The 18,621-nt window shown below is 41.2% G+C and overlaps 1 protein-coding gene across 4 annotated transcripts in view; it reads right to left on the bottom strand.

Annotated features, from left to right (window-relative positions):
* The window catches only part of ERBB4 (erb-b2 receptor tyrosine kinase 4), a 1,174,706-nt gene that overhangs the window by 9,236 nt on the left and 1,146,849 nt on the right, over window positions 1–18,621 (bottom strand). The window lies entirely within an intron of this gene.

Genomic DNA, 18,621 nt, shown 5'->3' on the forward strand with positions numbered 1-18,621 from the left:
CATGCTTCTTTTTAAGAAGGGTTTGGAAAGCAGTATGATTCACATAGACAGAATAGTCCCTTTTGACATTTCCAGTTCTCCTGGCATGGAGTTTTGTTTTGCTGCAGACTCTATTTAGAATTGGGATTTAGCTGCAAGTGGCTCAGAAGATTAAAGAGAACTCTAACATCAATATCTGTCCACACCTATTTAGTCACAATAAAATGACTATTGGTCTGCACTCATCATTTAGCAATTTTTATTTTTCTCTTGAGCATCTCTCTTTTCCTTGTTACTGATTGCATGTTTTTCCTAGAGTGCTACTAATAAATGTGACCATGGTATTTCTGGTGCTTACATATGGATTTACTTATATCATGTAGAAAAGAAGAGGTAGCATTCTAAAGACAAATGGTGCATGAATAAGAAATGTGTCAGTAAAATGTGAAACTATATGTCAAATCTATCTTTTCATAATTCTTACTTATGTCAGAGTTGAAGTAGAGAGTCAATAGATGGGCAGGTTTGGCTGTGATGACTCTGATGAAGCTTGTATCTTTAGAAAACTTAAAGGAAAGAAAGACTACAAAAAAATCTTTGATTGTCTCAATTTATGGTGACTATAAATACATTATTATTCAAGGTCTTGTTGCAGAGACATTTTGCTGAAAATGTTTGGTCAGGATGAGCCTAGTTTGCTCAGCTGCAGTGAAGCACCTCCATAGTGAAGCACCTCCACTTGGCCTCCAATTTAGCTTTGGATATTCTCTCCCAAATATCTTTCTTCTTAGCTAAGCTCATATACCAGAATGCTACTCTTCAGCTGTGCATTCATTTTAAAACTGGATAATAACCATTGATGTACAAAAGACAAACCCTATTATACCCCTACAATATTTTTTATAGATGACTGAGGCAGTTCAATGTTTAAGTATACAGAACTCATCATCACACCTGTTTTTTCTTTTCGATCATGACATTTTTGGATGGCAATTCACTCTATAATATGACGGTCTCACAGCTTTCCTTCTTGATTACATATTTATTTAAAATAACACTTAACACGTTATAGCTACCAGCAATATTGTTGAGGAAATACTGCAATTTGATTTATGTATTTTTATTAATTATATTACTTAAATATAGAAAGATACTAAGAAAATGCAGAACTAAGCGGGTTATTTTTACAAGGATGCATCTCAAGATCTTTTTCAACTCATTAAAAACAATCTGCACAATACATCGATGTTATCCACCTAGTGAAATTTTTGACACTAACCCTAACCCTAACCCTATAAAGTTGCTTCAGGGACATTTAATTTCATCAGCAAGTTTGTTGTTTGTTAACTGTATTAATACGCTACTAGTAAAACAATGGATTTCACTGAAAAACTTTCAAGAGGATAGGACACTTTGCATTGATAATATATTTAAAATAATAATAAAACTACGCGATTATGGATGAAACATGTAACAGCGATACCCATTGTCATCGGGACACTTGGTACCATGTCCAAGAATTTTATAAGATACATCAACAAACTGCAGCTTCCTGTAATAACACCAGTGGAACTGCAAAAAGCTGCGCTACTTGGAACATCGTACATCTTAAGAAGGTACTTGGTTGATACCTAGGACGCTGGCAGCAACCCGTATCAACCATTAGCACCAGTCAGTGGTATTTGTGATGCATTTTTGAATGTTCAGTTGACTGAGTTTCATGTTTAATGAATAAAGTATATAATAATAATAATAGGGAACCAATTCAGTCTTGCAGCTTCATGGACATATATCTCAGGCTATATGAATACATTCTAATGTCAAAAAGGACATTCTATTAAAGAGCCTCTAAATGAGAGAGATGGCTCTTTCATTTTAAAATTATTAATTTTAATAGAATATTTTGATAGACATGCTATTTAAAGTTTCCAAAGGATCCACATAACTTCAAATACTATCAAAAACAAAACACTAAGCAAGGCTCTCAATATTTTGGGGGATAGTTTTATGATTATATTTGGCATGAGTGATGATATAATGATAAAAGTTCCATAGTCAGAATGTGGTAGCATGTCAGAATGTGTCATAGTCAGAATGTGTTATGCACATGTGATGGTTACCAGCTGGCTTCCAAGTGCTGGCTGTTACTTATAAAGCTCTTACCATGGCATAGCACTTGGTTATTTAAGAGATGACCAGTCACCAATTGTTTCTGTTCATCTCGTGAGATCAGGCAGAGTAAGTACATTTAAGCAGTGTAATCTAATGGGATCCAAGAAGTGTGTTTTTTCTGCTGCAGTGCCTGCCCTCTGGAATAAATAACCGCTCTTCAAGATCTGGATGGCTTCCTCTATGGCAAGAATGATGACACCATGATGATATTCAGGAAGCTACTGAAGACATGGCTGTTGTTCTAGACCCTGGGCATAGGTCATGGGTGAGTCCTGTTGGATAGGGATTCTGTTAATATGTCTGTCTTTGGGCCACTCAGGAATGGTTTACTTTTGTGGTTTTCAAACTGGAAATCCCGCAGAGTTGGGTGCCCTCTAAATTGATTAAATGTAAATGAATAGTAACAATCCCCAAACCAAAGCAAGCAAGCTAGGAACAGCTGAAATGTGGATTACCTGAAATAGTAATGCAATGCGACATCCATTTTAATGTAGTGGTTAAGGCATATGGTTAGAAATCAGGAGACCATAAGTTCTAATTCTGCTTTGTGCATGAAGGCAGCAGGGTGAACTTGGGTCAGTCACTTTCTCTGAGCAGGAGAGAAGGAGGCATGGCAAACCATTTTGGAAAAACTGTGCCAAGAAAACTGTAAGGAATAGTCTAGGCAGTCTCTGAGAATTGGACATGATTGAGCAGAAGAAAAAATGTAATGTAATTGTTTTTAAAATGTTTTTAAATTGCTTTCTAATTACATAGCAATATAGTAATATTGGAAGCTTCAAAAACACTTTTTTTGTGTTTAAGATGCAAACCAGATTTCTTCCATCTGCCCTCACTTTATTGATGATATATGCATTTTTCATTGGTTGGAAAAATGATATATTGGCAGAAAGCAACACAGAAAAAATCCGTCAAATGCTATTTTTATATAAATGGGGGGGGGGGGCGGGGGCGGGGGGAATGAAGCTCCATATTTGGGGCAATACATAGAAATAAATTCTTGGGTCTTATTTTTATTTATTTATTTGTTTCCATTTCTATACCGCCCTTCTCCAAATAGGACTCAGGGCGGTGAACAGCCAAAGTAAAAAAAAAAAAAAAAGTCTTGAATATATCTATGTTTTATAGAGATTAAAAGCTAAGAAATCTGTGTGCATCCATTCCTATGAGCATGTGTGAATCAGTATATGAGTTTGCTAATTACTAAAAACAATCTTCTTTCATTGCTTGGCACAGCTGGTGATGAAGGGATTTTTAAAAGAAACAAAGCAGATCTGTCAAAACACTGCTAAAAGTGCTTTACCATCTACTCAGTTCTGTTAGATTAGAGACTGGATTTAGTTTGCTTTCCTTATTCTCTTATTACAATTACCAAAGAAATTATTTCCGTAACCCTTGTCCATGATGTTACATTATAAAGTACCCCAATTTATTTGTGCCTTAACAAAGTTAACAAACAGTATTGTCTCTATGCATACAGCCTTAATATTTAATCAGCAGCAGCTCTGGGGGTAGATCTGACACAAGCACAGATTTCCATTATATGAAATTACACTCATATGAACATATTTATTTACTCTTCACTCTACTAAATCAAATTTTACGTGCAACTTGAAATCATATACATTACTCAATCAGTAGTCATTCGACTAATAATCTGAAACTTCTTTCCTTTTGATTTTTTGGAGTTAATACTGAGCTACCATTGCTTGCATCAGTCATTACTTTATTATGTAAATAATGATGTCTAGTATTGTCAAAATCATGGGCAACCAATAAATCAGAAATTTCCATAAATCTAGTTGTTAATTTAAAACCAAAGATGATGAAAAACAAGTACTCTTCCTCTTCAGCTGAGAAATCAGTGAGACCCTACAAGAACCAATGGTTATGTGCTCTGCTTTTGCTTCCACTTATTGACTTCTTTCTCTTGCCCAGTGTTTCTTAAACTTTTTAAATGTTATTTCCATAGGAAAGCACAATGGCTTCCTATGGAAATAACATAGGAATGTTATTCTTATGTCTTTGCCTGTCTTCGCCTAGCTCCTGCCAACTAGCAGTTTGAACGCATATAAATGCGAGTAGATAAATAGGTAGCACGTCAGTGGGGAGGAAGCACCACTCCATGATGTCATGCTGGCCATATGACCCTGGAAATGTCTTCACACAGTGCTGGCTCAATGGCCCTTGAAACTGAGATGAGCATTGCCCCATATAGTCAGTTACAATTAAGGGAGTAAAATCCACAGGGACTTCTTTCCTTTTTCCTTCCATAAGAAATTTTGATACCTTCAGTTTTCACTATTTTCACCTATTGATTGATGTGGGTGGCACATTTATCTAGTCCAAACCTCTTTGTAATATCTTTATTATACATACAGTGTCGAGCAGTGATTCTATTACAGGTGGTATTTTTCCATACAGATTCAAATGATTCATGTAAAGGAAGTAGATAATCTGTCAGATATATTTGATGTTTGACTGGGGGATTTAGAACAGTGGTGGGTTGCTACCAGTTCACACCGGATCGGGCGAACCGGTAGTGGTGGTGGCGGGAGGCTCTGCCCACCCGTCCAGATAGTTTTGCACATGCGCAGAAGTGCCGTGTGCGCTTGTGCGCACACGCGCCCATGAGCAAACCAGTAGCGATGGGATTTGGAACTCATCCCTGATTTAGACTAAGTGGAAATGGAGATTATATACTTACACTGTAAGATATTTTTGTTAATTTGTATTAGACCTTCATTGATCAATAAAGAAAGCTAAATATTTAGAGATGAGTTTATTGAAAATGGGGTGAGGTATGGAATGAAGATGTAACTGTTGTAATTTAAGAAACAGCAATAAATTATAAATGTTGAACTTTGCTTGCTAAGTATGAAGGGGGAAGTTTCTTTTTCTTGTTATTGTTTTTGGGGAGGGATTCTTTTTACACACACACACACACACACATATATATAATCTTTCAGTATGTTTTACTGCTCTTGATCTTGGAGGTCGTACATAGGTAATATGATATAAGCGGATTAAGAAGGATAAAATGGTCATATATAGTAATTGCTTTATAGTATTATTCATTAAAGGTAAAGGTAAAGGTTCCCCTCGCACATATGTGCTAGTCATTCCCGACTCTAGGGGGCGGTGCTCATCTCTGTTTCAAAGCTGAAGAGCCAGCGCTGTCCAAAGACATCTCCGTGGTCATGTGGCTGGCATGGTTAAACATCAAAGGCGCATGGAATGCTGTTACCTTCCCACCAAAGGTGGTCCCTATTTTTCTACTTGCATTTTGTACGTGCTTTGGAACTGCTAGGTTGACAGAAGCTGGGACAAGTAACAGGAGCTCACCCCGTTACGCAGCACTAGGGATTCGAATCGCTGAACTGCCGACCTTTCGATTGACAAGCTCAACATCTTAGCGACTGAGCCACGATGTCTATATTATATTATATTATATTATATTATATTATATTATATTATATTATATTATATTATATTATATTATATTATATTATATTATATTATATTATATTATATTATATTTATTATATTATATTATATTATATTATATTATATTATATTATATTATATTATTATATTATATTATATTGTTATATTTTCATTACACAGTATTAATAGATACTATATCTATGAGTCTTGATATATCTACATTGGTACTTTAGTTTGTATCTGATGAACTGTTTGCATTGTTTCGCTGCATTGCCCCTCCCATCTTACTTTGGAATTGGCTGGTATCATTTTGCCCATATCATCATTCAGAGGTCATCTCTTGTAGTTTCCCCTCTGTAAGCATTACAAAACTCTCCTAAACTGCTAAGGCAAAGGATATAGTTTCCTCCTCTCTATTTTAAAGTAGTTGGAGATCAGTGTCTGACAAGTTGTATAAGATCCAATAGTGTCTCTAGGATGCACAAGTTCACAACTCTCATTCATCCTTTCTGCCATGTTTGTAATCCAAATTTTATACTTTTGTACAAAGATTTGTTGTTTAGCTAATGTGGAGCTGTCAGGAAAAACAGAAACATCTGAAAAGAAATTCAGCATAACTGGTGACACTTTTCATTAAGAACTTTGCCACAGTTAAAAAAGAGACAGGACTAAATTTGATTTTAGTTGATTTGAAATTACATTGTATACAATTAATATAATTGCTCAGATAGCTAATAATTTCTCCTCCTAATTATATTCAAAATTAAAATTTGTTGGAGTAACCCTAGACTTTTGGCCTTAAATTGTATGCCCCTGCTCAAAAAATCCTCTGCAATATAGATTGTGACTACAAAAAATAGTACCATTGACTGAAAAGCTTTGCCTCTGTAATTCTGGACAGGTCGGAACTACAGAACATATTCTTCTTCCTTACTTCTTTTGTTATAAGCTGGATCTAGCCCAATAACTCAGAGACAGACTCCAATTCTTTTCTGTAGCTTTATTATTGATCTATTGGTACTGGAGGTCACTGACCTTGTACCTTTCTTTTTCAGGTATACATCTGGAATGATCTGTGGACCATGTGGTTGGACCTTTTGTACCCAGGAGGAGGGGCTAAGAGGTAAGGAGTGGTTATAAGGATTATGGGATATGTGGTTAGTTAACCCTTGAAGGTCCGGGTGATCAGGGAAACATAGTAGTTAGGCATTTATCATGACAAAACCCCCTCTAAATGCCTAACTGGGTACCTGAGGCGGTGTTTGCATACATACAGAGAATACACTGGTACAGGCATGAATTACAAGCAAACACGCATTTTTGACATGAGGTAAGCATGTTGTTTATGTGGTAGGGGTTTAGTGAGAATATCTGCTGTTTGCTCCTCTGTGTCACAGTGCACTGCCCTAATGAAACCTATCTCTGAAAACTGCCTGACGTGTTTGTATTTAATGTCAATGTGCCTAGAACGCTGACCTATGGCATCGGCCCTAGAGATCTCTATCGCTGCCTTGTTGTCTTCATGGATAACTATTGGATATGAGGGTTCAGCCCAGATGTCGCAGAGCAGGTCATCGAACCATACTAGATTGTTTGCGGCCTTTGGTAGGCAAACAAATTCTGCTTCCGTAGTTGATGTGGCCACCAGTTTTTGCTTTCCAGTGTACCAGTGGATGGGGCAATTGTTGAGTAGTAGCACGTAGCCTGAGGTGCTTTTTCTGCACTCTACGTCCCCAGCCCAGTCAGCGTCAGCATAGCAGGTTAGCTTTGGTTCCTTGGATGTTTCTGGTTCTAGGCAGAGTAGGGCATCCGCACTGAATTTTAAGTATCTAAGTAGTCTTTTGATGGCGTTCCAGTGTGTTACCGTGGGTTTGCTTACATGCCTGGACAGCAGGTTGACGGCTAAGGCGATGTCGGGCCTGGTCCAGTTGGATATGTACAGCAGTGACCCTATCGTTGATCTATACAGTTTGTTGTCTGTGAAAGGTTCAGATTCCTCATACATGGTCTTCAGGAACTCGGGTTGCATGGGGGTCTCGCTGGGTTTTGCTTCGGACATGTTGCATTTGGACAGCAGCTCGATGATCTTTTCTCTCTGGGAGAGGCGGAAGCCCTTGTTGGTTTTTATCACTTGGACCCCTAGGTATCTGTCAATCTTTCCAAGTGACTTTAAGGAGAAGTGGCTACCCAGGTCAGTGGCGAACTTGTCACACCTGTTCTTGTGTTTGCTGATGTACAAGATGTCGTCCACGTAAACGAACACACCTTCGAATGTGTTGTTTTCTCTCCTCGTAAAAAAGCATTTGTCAGCTGAGGTGGCCTCGAAGCCCATGGATCTGAGGGCCTTGGCCAAGCAGTCATACCACCTTTTGCCCGACTGCTTGAGCCCGTACAGGCTTTTATTCAGCAGCCAGGTTTGGTTCTCGCCTTTGTTGTACCCAGGCGGCGCTTTGACGTATATTTCTTTATCCAGCTCGGCGTGCAAGTATGCTGTTTGTACGTCGAATTGGAAGACCTCCAAGCCCAGGATGGTGGCCACCACCAGGGCGCTTTTGACGCTCTCCGCCCTGACAGTTGGCGAATAGGTGTCCGTATAGTCTTCGGGGTATCTTTGGGCGAAACCCTGCGCGACTAGTCTTGCCTTGTATAGGACCTTGTTGTCCTCTAATGTCTTAACCCTGAACACCCATTTGGTTCCTATTGGTTTTTTGTCCTCTGGAACTTGGGCAGGTGAGTATACCTGGAGGTTCCTTAGGCTTTCCATCTCCTTCTCCATGGCAAGCATCCATTTTTCTTTCTCTTCCCGGGGGAGCCCGAGGATGTCTTCATATGAGCTGGGCGTGAAATGGGTGTTGTGGATGGTCATAACGTAGTCCTCTAACTTCTTTGGTAGCTTGTTTCTGGTTTCTCTGATTGGCCTGCTGGGGGTTGGCTCGGTTTCCTGCATGATGTCTGCCTCTTTGTCCGTCAGGTCATCTATCTTCAGTGAAGGGTGCCCTTCTTTCCAACCTTTGACGCTTGCCTTGCGATGGTTGGCTTTGTGCCCTGTGACCTCTCTGACCTCCCTTTCCCCTTGGCCATGCTCGAACGTGACCCTATTGGCTGGGATGTCATTGGAGTGTACCCTCGACCAGTTTGCGTTTTCGTGGAAACTGGCTGATCTGGAAACCACAAAACGGTTATTGTTGTCGACAAATCTGTAGCCCTTTGTGCCCGGTTCGTAACCCACGAACCTCAATCTTTTTGATAATTTCTCCCCTTTTCTTCTTAGCTGTCTGGGAATGTGGACATCAGCTGGGGCGCCGAATATGTGTAAGTGTGCAATGTTGGGCTTTCTGTTGTATAGCATCTCGTATGGTGACTTATTGATAGAGCTTGACCACAGTCTATTCAGGGTGTAATTAGCATAGTGTAATGCCTCTGACCAGAAATGCTGCCCCATCCCAGCATCCTCCAGGGCGCATCTCATCATGGTTTGCAACACCCCGTTTTTTCTCTCTGAGACTCCATTTTGAAAGGGGGAGAAAGGTGAAGAGGTGTAATGCGCTATGCCCTGCTCCCTCAGCCACCTTGTGAATTCTTTGGCCATGAATTCTGAGCCCCTATCAGTCATTATCTGCCTTATTCTCATGTTATGTTGCATATCTATTCTTCTGTGGAATTCCTTAAACCTTTGGAACACTTCGTTTTTGTGTCTGAGGGAGTAGACATACCCGTATCTGGTGTAGTCATCCACAATCGTGAGGAAGAATCGCTTCCTATGTCCTACAGAGGGTTTCATTGGCCCTACCAAGTCCATATGCACCAATTGGAAGGGGTATTCCGTGGTTTGTTTGAATCCCCTGGGGATGGCCTTAACCTTGATCTTAGAACGCTTACAAACTGAACACTCTAAGTAGTTTTCACAGTTCTTTACTTTGAGACCTTCGGTACATTCCGTCATTTTCTTTACAATGGGGAAGCTTATGTGTCCCAGTCTCCTGTGGAGGAGGTGGGCGCAGTTATCATGCAATGGCTTGCCGATAGATACAGACTTGTTTGTCTTCTCATGGCTACATCCTGCCTCCTGCTGCACCCCCTCTGTTTCTGGATACTTATCTACCTTGTGGTTTGTGCTGACATCAATGCCTTCTTCCTCCCTTGCGTTGGGTGTGAAGTAGGGAAGCCCCTCGTGTATGGTTACCTTTCCTATCTCTTTCCCTTGCTTGATCAAGTGTGCCTTTCCATCTTTAAATTTTATTTCTATATTTGTGTCTCGTGTCAGCTTTGTGATGGCTAGCACGTTGTGGGGAATTTCTGGTACGTACAGTACTCCTTTTAAGTCCCCTACCTGTGTGATGTGTACGTTTCCTTTCCCCACTACTTTGACCTTGCTTTGGTTTGCCACCTTTATTTCTGAGTCTATTTCGGTGAGTGAGTCTAGCAGCTCTGGGTTACAAGTAGTGTGGCTTGTGGCCCCTGAGTCCAGGAGCCATGTGTTTCTCTCTGCCTTATGTTTGTCATTTGGGTCATCGTGCCTGATCCCATACATGGAGCCAGAGTTACTGTCCCTGGAGTGGTCTCTGCGCTCGTGGTGTTTCCTGGGGTTGGGTGACCACCCTCGCCCTCTTTCCTTTGGGTGCCTGCGTTCAGGTGACCTTCCCCCTCTACTGTCGTGCTGTCCCCTATCCCTATGGTTCCTGGGGCAATCCTTCTTTAAGTGGTTCCTTGATCCACAAGAATAACATTCTGAGGTATCCCTGGCCCTATCCTGGAAATCCACCCTCTTTGTGGGTCTAGGGTCCCCTTTGGCTAGTTGGCGTTCCCTCCTCAGAGTGTCCTCTGCAACGAGCTGACTGGTCAGTGCGCCTAGTGTGAGGTATTGCAAGTTGAGGCTATTTAGTTGGGTCATGAAGCTGTCCCAGCTGCTATCAAGAGAGTTTATGATTATGCTTATCATGCTCTCTTCAGTGATGATTTCCCCCCTCTGCATGAGTTCTGCCCTTGCAGCATTCATTTTTAAGATGTGCTCACTCATGGGGACCCCTGCCTTATGCTTGGTGGAGTGGAACTCCCTAGATAGTCTAGTGGTAGTGGCTCTGCTTTGGCTATAAAACAGGTTACATAGTTTTTGCATAATATCATAAACAGTTAGATTGTCCTCAATAGATGGATACATAGCAGATGGAATGGAGGTTAACATGATACAAAATGCCCTGTGATGAATGCAGTCAATTTCCAGTGACCAGGGCTTTTGGGGAGGTCTGTTAGCTAGGAACAGTGCATTCTCTCTCATGAGAGCAACTCTTAATTGCTGGCTCCATTCTATAATATTACCCCCATCTAACTGCAATTTTGGCAAATTGGTATAATTTGCCCCAGAAATATTAGTAAGGTTACTTACTGGGGGGAGCTGTCCATGGTCCAAAATGTGATTAAACTCACAATAAGGCTTTGGGATGTCTGTGGCCATTCTGTACTTGCTTGGATCTATGTAACATGCTTCTCTTGTTACAGGCAGGTACTGGGCATGCGCGAAGCTCATTCCGCGTTGGAGTCCATCGGGTGAGGTTCCTGTTGCTGGAGCTCCCAGGCCTAGGCCTAGGCCTGTCGGTGGGAGGCTGGACCCACCCCCGGTGGGTCTGAAGATTCCCCCTGAGGCTGGACACCACTGCTGGATGGCCGGATCCCCGGCGAAGAAGGGCAGAAGGTGAGGAGGCGACGCGGTCGCAAGTCGAGGACTTTCGCGGGTCGGCGGCGCGGCAGCAGCGGAGGTCGTAGGTTGAGGATTCCCTGCGCTCAGCGGCTCGGCGGTAATGGCGGCGGCGGCGGATCCTCCCTCGTGGTCGCTGGTCCCTGGTCGCGTGGACTGGCCTGATGGATGTCGTGGCGTGGGTGAGTAGCCGGTTCTTCTCTTCTCCCTCGGGCCTCGGGTTGTCGGTGTAGCGGATGGTGAGTTCGAGTTCTGCAGTTGATTCTTCCTGCAGGTGGGCGGTCTTTTGTGCCGGTTGTTGGTGTGTGCGGTGTTTTTAGTTGGTTGTGACTCGGTTGCCTGGTCTTTGTTGGTTGTCCTGGCCTTCTTGTGCTTTCCAGGATTTTTCTTTGGTTTATTGAGTGCCGCGGGAGGCTCGAAAGCGGAGCCTAGGGCAGCGGTGATGGTCTCGATTGCCTTTTGCAATTCGAGATCGGTAGGCGTTTTTCTTTTTATTATTGTGGTCTCTTCGTGGTCGCTTTCAGAGCTGGGCTCTTCGTAGTCGCTTTCTGAGTCCCCCTCGTCTGTTTCGGGGTTCGGGCATTTTCGCGCCAAGGGATTCAAATCCTGGCTTCCCATTGGCTGGTGCTCGTCCCAAGATGGCCGCCAGGAAGGGGGCGCGGAAATGGGTTCTGCCGGCTCAGGATCATCGGGTTGGGGTGGCTTACCCTTTTTTGCTGGTTTTTCTTTCTCGGTGGTCTTTGGGGCCTCAATCGCTGCTTCTTGTTGCTCGAAGAGGCTTTGAAGGTCCGCGATGAGGTTTTCTTTGTCGCTGCTTGCCTCCATCAGTTTCAGGATGGAGAGTTTGAATTTATTCATTTTCTGTGCTGTTTCTTCTTCCGGGGCGGTGATCTCCTTGGATGGCCCCTCTTCATCTGATTGTGAGTCCAGGCTGGAGTCCTGCTCGCTTCCAGCTTCTGTCTCCTCCATGGCTGTGGCTTTGGTTGCAAGCTTCTCAGCCATCTTCTTGGTAAGAGCTCTGGTCTGTGCTCTGTTTGCTTCTTCAGGGTAGGTGTTGGGTTCAGTCATTGTCTGGAGTTATGGGCAACCATCCTCTGCTACCATTTTGTTATAAGCTGGATCTAGCCCAATAACTCAGAGACAGACTCCAATTCTTTTCTGTAGCTTTATTATTGATCTATTGGTACTGGAGGTCACTGACCTTGTACCTTTCTTTTTCAGGTATACATCTGGAATGATCTGTGGACCATGTGGTTGGACCTTTTGTACCCAGGAGGAGGGGCTAAGAGGTAAGGAGTGGTTATAAGGATTATGGGATATGTGGTTAGTTAACCCTTGAAGGTCCGGGTGATCAGGGAGACATAGTAGTTAGGCATTTATCATGACATCTTTTACAGTAACATTCAACCAGATTCATCCTACTTGCCCTGATGCTGCTCATAGATGAACTACCTTTTGTTACAATGCACGTAGCTGGGTTTTGTGCAGCAACATGGAAAATCCATCAAATCTAGTGGGCTAATTTTCCACTAGCCAAACATACTCTATGTAAATATAATTCATTTAAATTTTAGGTATTATCACTTTTTTGTTATTTTAGATGTTATTATACTTCGTATAGGTGCACGTGGCTGGTGAAGCAACCGACAAAAGCATCATCATCACTCCATGCAAGCCCTTGGTTCATAGTCTATTTATGTTTTGTCATTTTAATTGTTCCTATACTTATAATTGTTTTTATGTCTCTATTTTTATTGATTGTAAGCTGCCCAATGCCATTTTAGGAAGCAGAAATATAACATAATATTAATAACAACATAACATAACATAACATAACATAACATAACATAACATAACATAACATAACATAACATAACATAACATAACAATAGTCTGCTTTATAATTTAAATATAGATTTTATCCTAGTCCTCACTTGGAATACCTTGTTTTATAAATGTATTTTAACTTTTTGTTACATTTTATTTGCTTGCTCTCTCTCTCTCTCTCTGTCACATACATACACGCACGCACACACACATGTTCAAAGAGTACTCTGCTTGTCTTTGATCGTAACACATTGAATTGAAATTGAAATAATAAACGCAAAGGGCAGATATTTTTGGAGTATGTTCTCTCTTAATGACATTTTATTAAAGGTTGGAAAATCTCATGATATTTATTAGATTTATCCACCAGAGATAGTCTTATCTCCCTTGATTCCTTCTATTATGGTCCAGAGGGAAAGTTCAGCCTTCTTTTCTGGCATGCTGTGACTACTTTGTAAGGGCTCCAGCAGGATAACCTACTAAGGTTATCCTGTTGGATAACCTTAGTATTACATTATATAGTATTATATTGCAGGGATATGCAATATAAATGGAGGACATTACATGGGTCAAAGTTGGAAACTGACCCTCATCATATACATTCTTTCCAAGTTAAATCATACTCATAACAGTTAATCAGCAGATTGGTGAGAAAGTAGTTTAAATGGAGAAGACAATCACCAGGATTACTATCCTCAAAACACTGCCTAGTCCAAGTCAAATAGCAGCATTTGTTGTCTTACAAAAACATATCACTTACCCAGCATTCTATTCAATTCCTATTTTGCCAGGTACCAATAAAAACTCCCTTTTTACAACCCTGTAATCTGGGATAGGGATCATCTGTAAAAATTATCATTTGCCACTAAAGAAAACTTGATGGGAAACTATAGTTGAAAAAATAGCCAGAAATGAACAGATTATGATTCAAATATAAACTGATAAAAGTCTTGGCCAAAAAACGAAACTCCCTGAACAGCAAAGGAGCAAAAGATCAACTCCTAATTGACAAGATGATTCTGGAAAACTGCAAGAGAAGGAAGGCCAATTGGAATGCAGCATGCATTGATAAGAAGAAGGCATTTGACTCCCTATCACATGATTGGATAATTAAGTGCTTATAAATTACAGGAATCACTGGAAGCATCAGAAGCTTTGTGCAAAAATCAATGGCACAATGGGAGACACAGTTGCTGATCAATGGTGATAGACTGGGAGTGGTTAATATTGAGGACTGGAAAAGAGCTGATGTGGTTCCCATCTTCAAAAAAAAGAAGGGGGGGAGGGAGGCAGATTCAGGAAACTAAAGACTAATCAACCTGACATCATTACCTGGGAAGGTCCTGGAAAAGATAATCAAGCAACAGATCTGTGAAGCAAACAAAGTTATAACCAGAAGTCAACATGGCTTCATCAAAAACAGATCATGCCAAATAAATCTTATGTTTGTCAAGACTGAATCACTTATTGTCTTCTAGCTCCTATTGGTTTTCAACATGCCAATGATAAGGGGGGAGGGGTGGAATATGTAGGGAGGAAACAGGATGCCAATACATTTTTCACGGACTGTAAGAGCCTACAACACGCCAAGGTCATTACCATAGGTGCTTGAGGGAGAAGGGGACTGTTCCCATAACAAAAAGAAGTTCTACTATTGGATCATGTGAAACACTTGAGGGGTGGGGGAAAGGGAATATATTGTTTAATTAAGCAAGCTTTTGTGCAGGGAAAGCAGAGCTGATTTTGCTTCTTCAGTTCCAAGATGGTGTATTCAATAAAGTTTTATTATTCGGGATTCAAAGACCCGAGAGTTCCTAAAGGAATCAAGATGCCTATGGAAATAACATCATTAGTCTGGATGAAGACGATCACTACAAGTTCCTGGGCATCCTTCAAATTGACAACCACACTGAGCTCAAGAACAAGGTTAGAAGTAAATACATTATGAGAGTAGAAGACATTAAAGTCCAGACTCAGTGGAAGAAATATCACTAAGGCAATTAATACCTGGGCCATTCCAGCCATTAGATACACAACTGGAATGATAGAATGGACTGAAGTAGAACTAAAAACTCTGGATAGGAAAATTAGAAAAGCATGTCCTTCATCCCTTCAGTGATGTTGACAGATTCTACAGATTCTACTTATAGGTGAAGAAGATAAAAGGACACAGAATATCTGAAAGATTGTGAAGAAGATCCACTGAAGCTAGTATACCACGAAGGCTAACTGAGTAGCGGAGAGGCCAAATTGGCCTACAAGAAAGAGCAAATAAAATATAGAAAAGACACATAGCAAGGCAATGTATTACCATACTTTTCGGAGTATAAGATGCACTTCCCCCACAAAAAGTGGGTGAAAATTGTGATGCGTCTTATACACTGAATGTTGCAGAAGCCCTGCCCACCCTTCGGCCCCCACCTTTTGGCCATTTTCGGCCTCCAAGTGTTGCATTTTTGGCCTCCACATGCCCCATTTTAGACCTGTTCCAGGCTGCGGGGATTGCCACAGTACATCGCTGCCTCCGCATGTTGCGTTTTTGGCCTCCCTGCGTCACATTTTTGGCTGGTTCCAGGCTGCGGGGATTGGTGGTGGCAGCAGCAATCCCTGTAGCCTGGAACCGGCTGAAAATGTGATGCACGGAGGCAAAAAACGGGGAGTGTGGAGGCCAAAAATGCGATGCGTAGAGGCGGCAATTGGCGGCGATGTGCTGTGGTGATCCCCGCAGCCTGGAACAGCTGATTGGTGATATTCCGGGAGGCAGATCCAACCGCTAATCAGCTGTTCATGCTAAATCAGGCTGCAATAACGTGCTGAAGCTTACCAGGCTGTTTGCTGTTTGCTGCATGGACACTAGCCAGATGAATACCGCTGGCTGCTGGTAGGCAGAGGCAGAATTTGTTTTTTCTTGTTGTCTTCCCTAAAAACTAATGTGCGTCTTATACTCCAGAGCGTTTTATACTCCTAAAAATACAGTACATGGACAATACATTAAAAAATACCATGCAATGCAGATAAAAACAAGATCTGGGAAGGGCTAGGAGCAGGAAAATTGAAGAAAGAGACAGAGGGGTTAATTTTGTCTGCACGAAACTAAGCCTGAATGCATACAAAGCCAGAATCGAGAAGACAGCAACAGACAGCAATTGACATCTCTGCAAAGAAGCTGAAGAAACAGTGGACAATCTAGTTAGTTGCTGTAAGAAGATTGCACAGACTGACTACAAATAGTTGCCTAACAAAATAGCAACAGTGATGCATTCAAATATTGCAAGACATACCGTTTGCCTGCACAGCATAAAATAGGTAAAGTAATAAAAAATGAAGAAGTGCTCTGGGACTTTAGAATTCAAACAGACCAGCATCTGTCACATAACACCAGTGGTGGGTTGCCCCCGGTTTGCACCGGTTCTATAGAACCAGTAGTAAAACTGGCGGGAGGCTCCGCCCAGTGACCCTGACATCATGAAAACACTTCTGAGCATGCACAGAAGAGCGCGCGCGCACGGCTCCATTACAAACTGGTAGTAAAAGTAAGTAGACCCCACCCCTGCATAACACCCCAACTTTAACAATTGTTGAATTGAGTCTGGGTAGTGGATATGGCAGTACCCGGAGAAAGCAGAATAGAAGAGAGAGAACTGGAGAATTGACATCTTTGCTAAATAGGGCCCCATGGCAGGAGAAGATAAGCTGAAAAGGTCAGTATCAATAGGATTCACCCATCCCCCAAAAAACCCAAACAAACAAATAATAAATAAACATCTGCCAACCGATGGAGAAGCCAATTACAAAAAAGAGGCTAGAATTGGAGAAATATTGTCAGGCTGAAGCTTGGTGAAAAGTGTCAAAAACTATCAAAGAGATTGAGAGGGTCACCATAAGAGGAAAAGTCACACTGTGAAAACCACAAATATTGAAACTTAACAACAACAAAAAAGGCCTTTTATATTGCAGAAATAAATTCAGGCACACAACCTGAAATAGCTAAAAAACTATCAACTAAAAACAAAATGATAAGATGGAGATGGAAAAATGTCTGAGGGATTCTTGGTATTTATCCAGATTTTACTTGTGTGATTTTTTTTGTTAAGAACATGCAAATTAATGGAATTCTGTTTGCTTATTTAACATTCACATTTCAGTAATCAAAGAAAAAAGACAGCAAAGAAAACTGAAGTTTTTTAGAATTCAAATCCTACTGGCTACTAAGAGAAAAATATGATTTCATGTAAATCCCAGCTTTATGTATTTATTAACATTTATTTATCAAATTTGTATGCTCATCTCACTATCAAGCGATTCCAGGAGGCTTAGAGCAAGATAAAAACCACAATATAAAACAGTAAAATGATAAATATTAAGATTAAAATAAACGGTAATAGCTAAGGATATACCCTACCAGGCAGAATCCCTTGATTGAGAGGGTTCACGGCATGCCCCTTCTGCCAATGCAAGGGGAGTCAGCCAATCCCATTGGGGTGAGATGTTTCCTCAGGTAATCTGGACCTATGCTATAAAGGGTATAAAGGTGATAACTAACACCTTGAATTTGATCCGGAAGCAAACTGGCAATCAGTGCACCTTGTGCTACGTGGAATGTTATGAGGGCCACCATAGGGGCCCCAAAAACTGTCTGTGCAGCTGCATTGTATGCCGCTGTAGCTTCTAAATACTCTTCAAGGGTAGCCCCATGTTGCAGTAGTCTAGATGAGAAATGACCTGGGTCTGAGTGACTGAGTGACTTTATTTAATTTTACCTAGAATGCTGTATAATGTGGAGTCTGGTTTCTGAGTTCTGTATTGCTTTAGGGACCAAAGGTAAATTCCTCAGTAGCTCTGATAAGGTCTACTTTTCAAGTTAGATTTTTTAACTTAAGTTTTAATTCAAAGCTATCAATTATTCAGTGAGGATGTACTAATATTGGCGGAAAGATCCTAAACCACAGCTACCTGCCCTATAAATGGTACAGTTGCTGCCCTAAGTGGAAAGAAATTCAGGAAAAATATGTGTGGAATACAAACAGTTGGTTTAGGCAAGTGGATCTTTATAATATGCTGCAGATACCCCAGTGGTGTTACAGCTAGAAAATATAATATAGAGCTGTCCCACCAGCTCAGAGCAAATATTTCAAAAGAACAGGATGGTATTTACAACAGATCTAAATCAAAATGAAGTCAACTTGAAGGACAGTCCCCAGGAGAAGATATGCCTCTTCCCCAAGAGCACCAAAGGGAAAATAGATATTGCTTTGCAGAGGAGAATCTACAATAATATTTCACTTTGCATCCAAAGTAGGTAGGGACATTTTCAAAGAGACATAGCAAACTAGACTAGAGCATATGGATATGGCAAGGGGACAAGACCTTTCCTTTTTTATTTTTTCTAGGGAAAAAAAATACAGACAGTTAGCAGGCTCTTAGCAGTCTACCTTGACAGCAGTAAGATGGACTAGAGGAATGGGAACGCTTCACCGCTAACCATTCCCTGAGAATTAACTGCA

Source organism: Pantherophis guttatus, chromosome 1 (genome assembly GCF_059756535.1).
Source record: "Pantherophis guttatus breed Tessera chromosome 1, ASM5975653v1, whole genome shotgun sequence".
Classification (NCBI taxonomy): Eukaryota; Metazoa; Chordata; class Lepidosauria; order Squamata; family Colubridae; genus Pantherophis; species Pantherophis guttatus.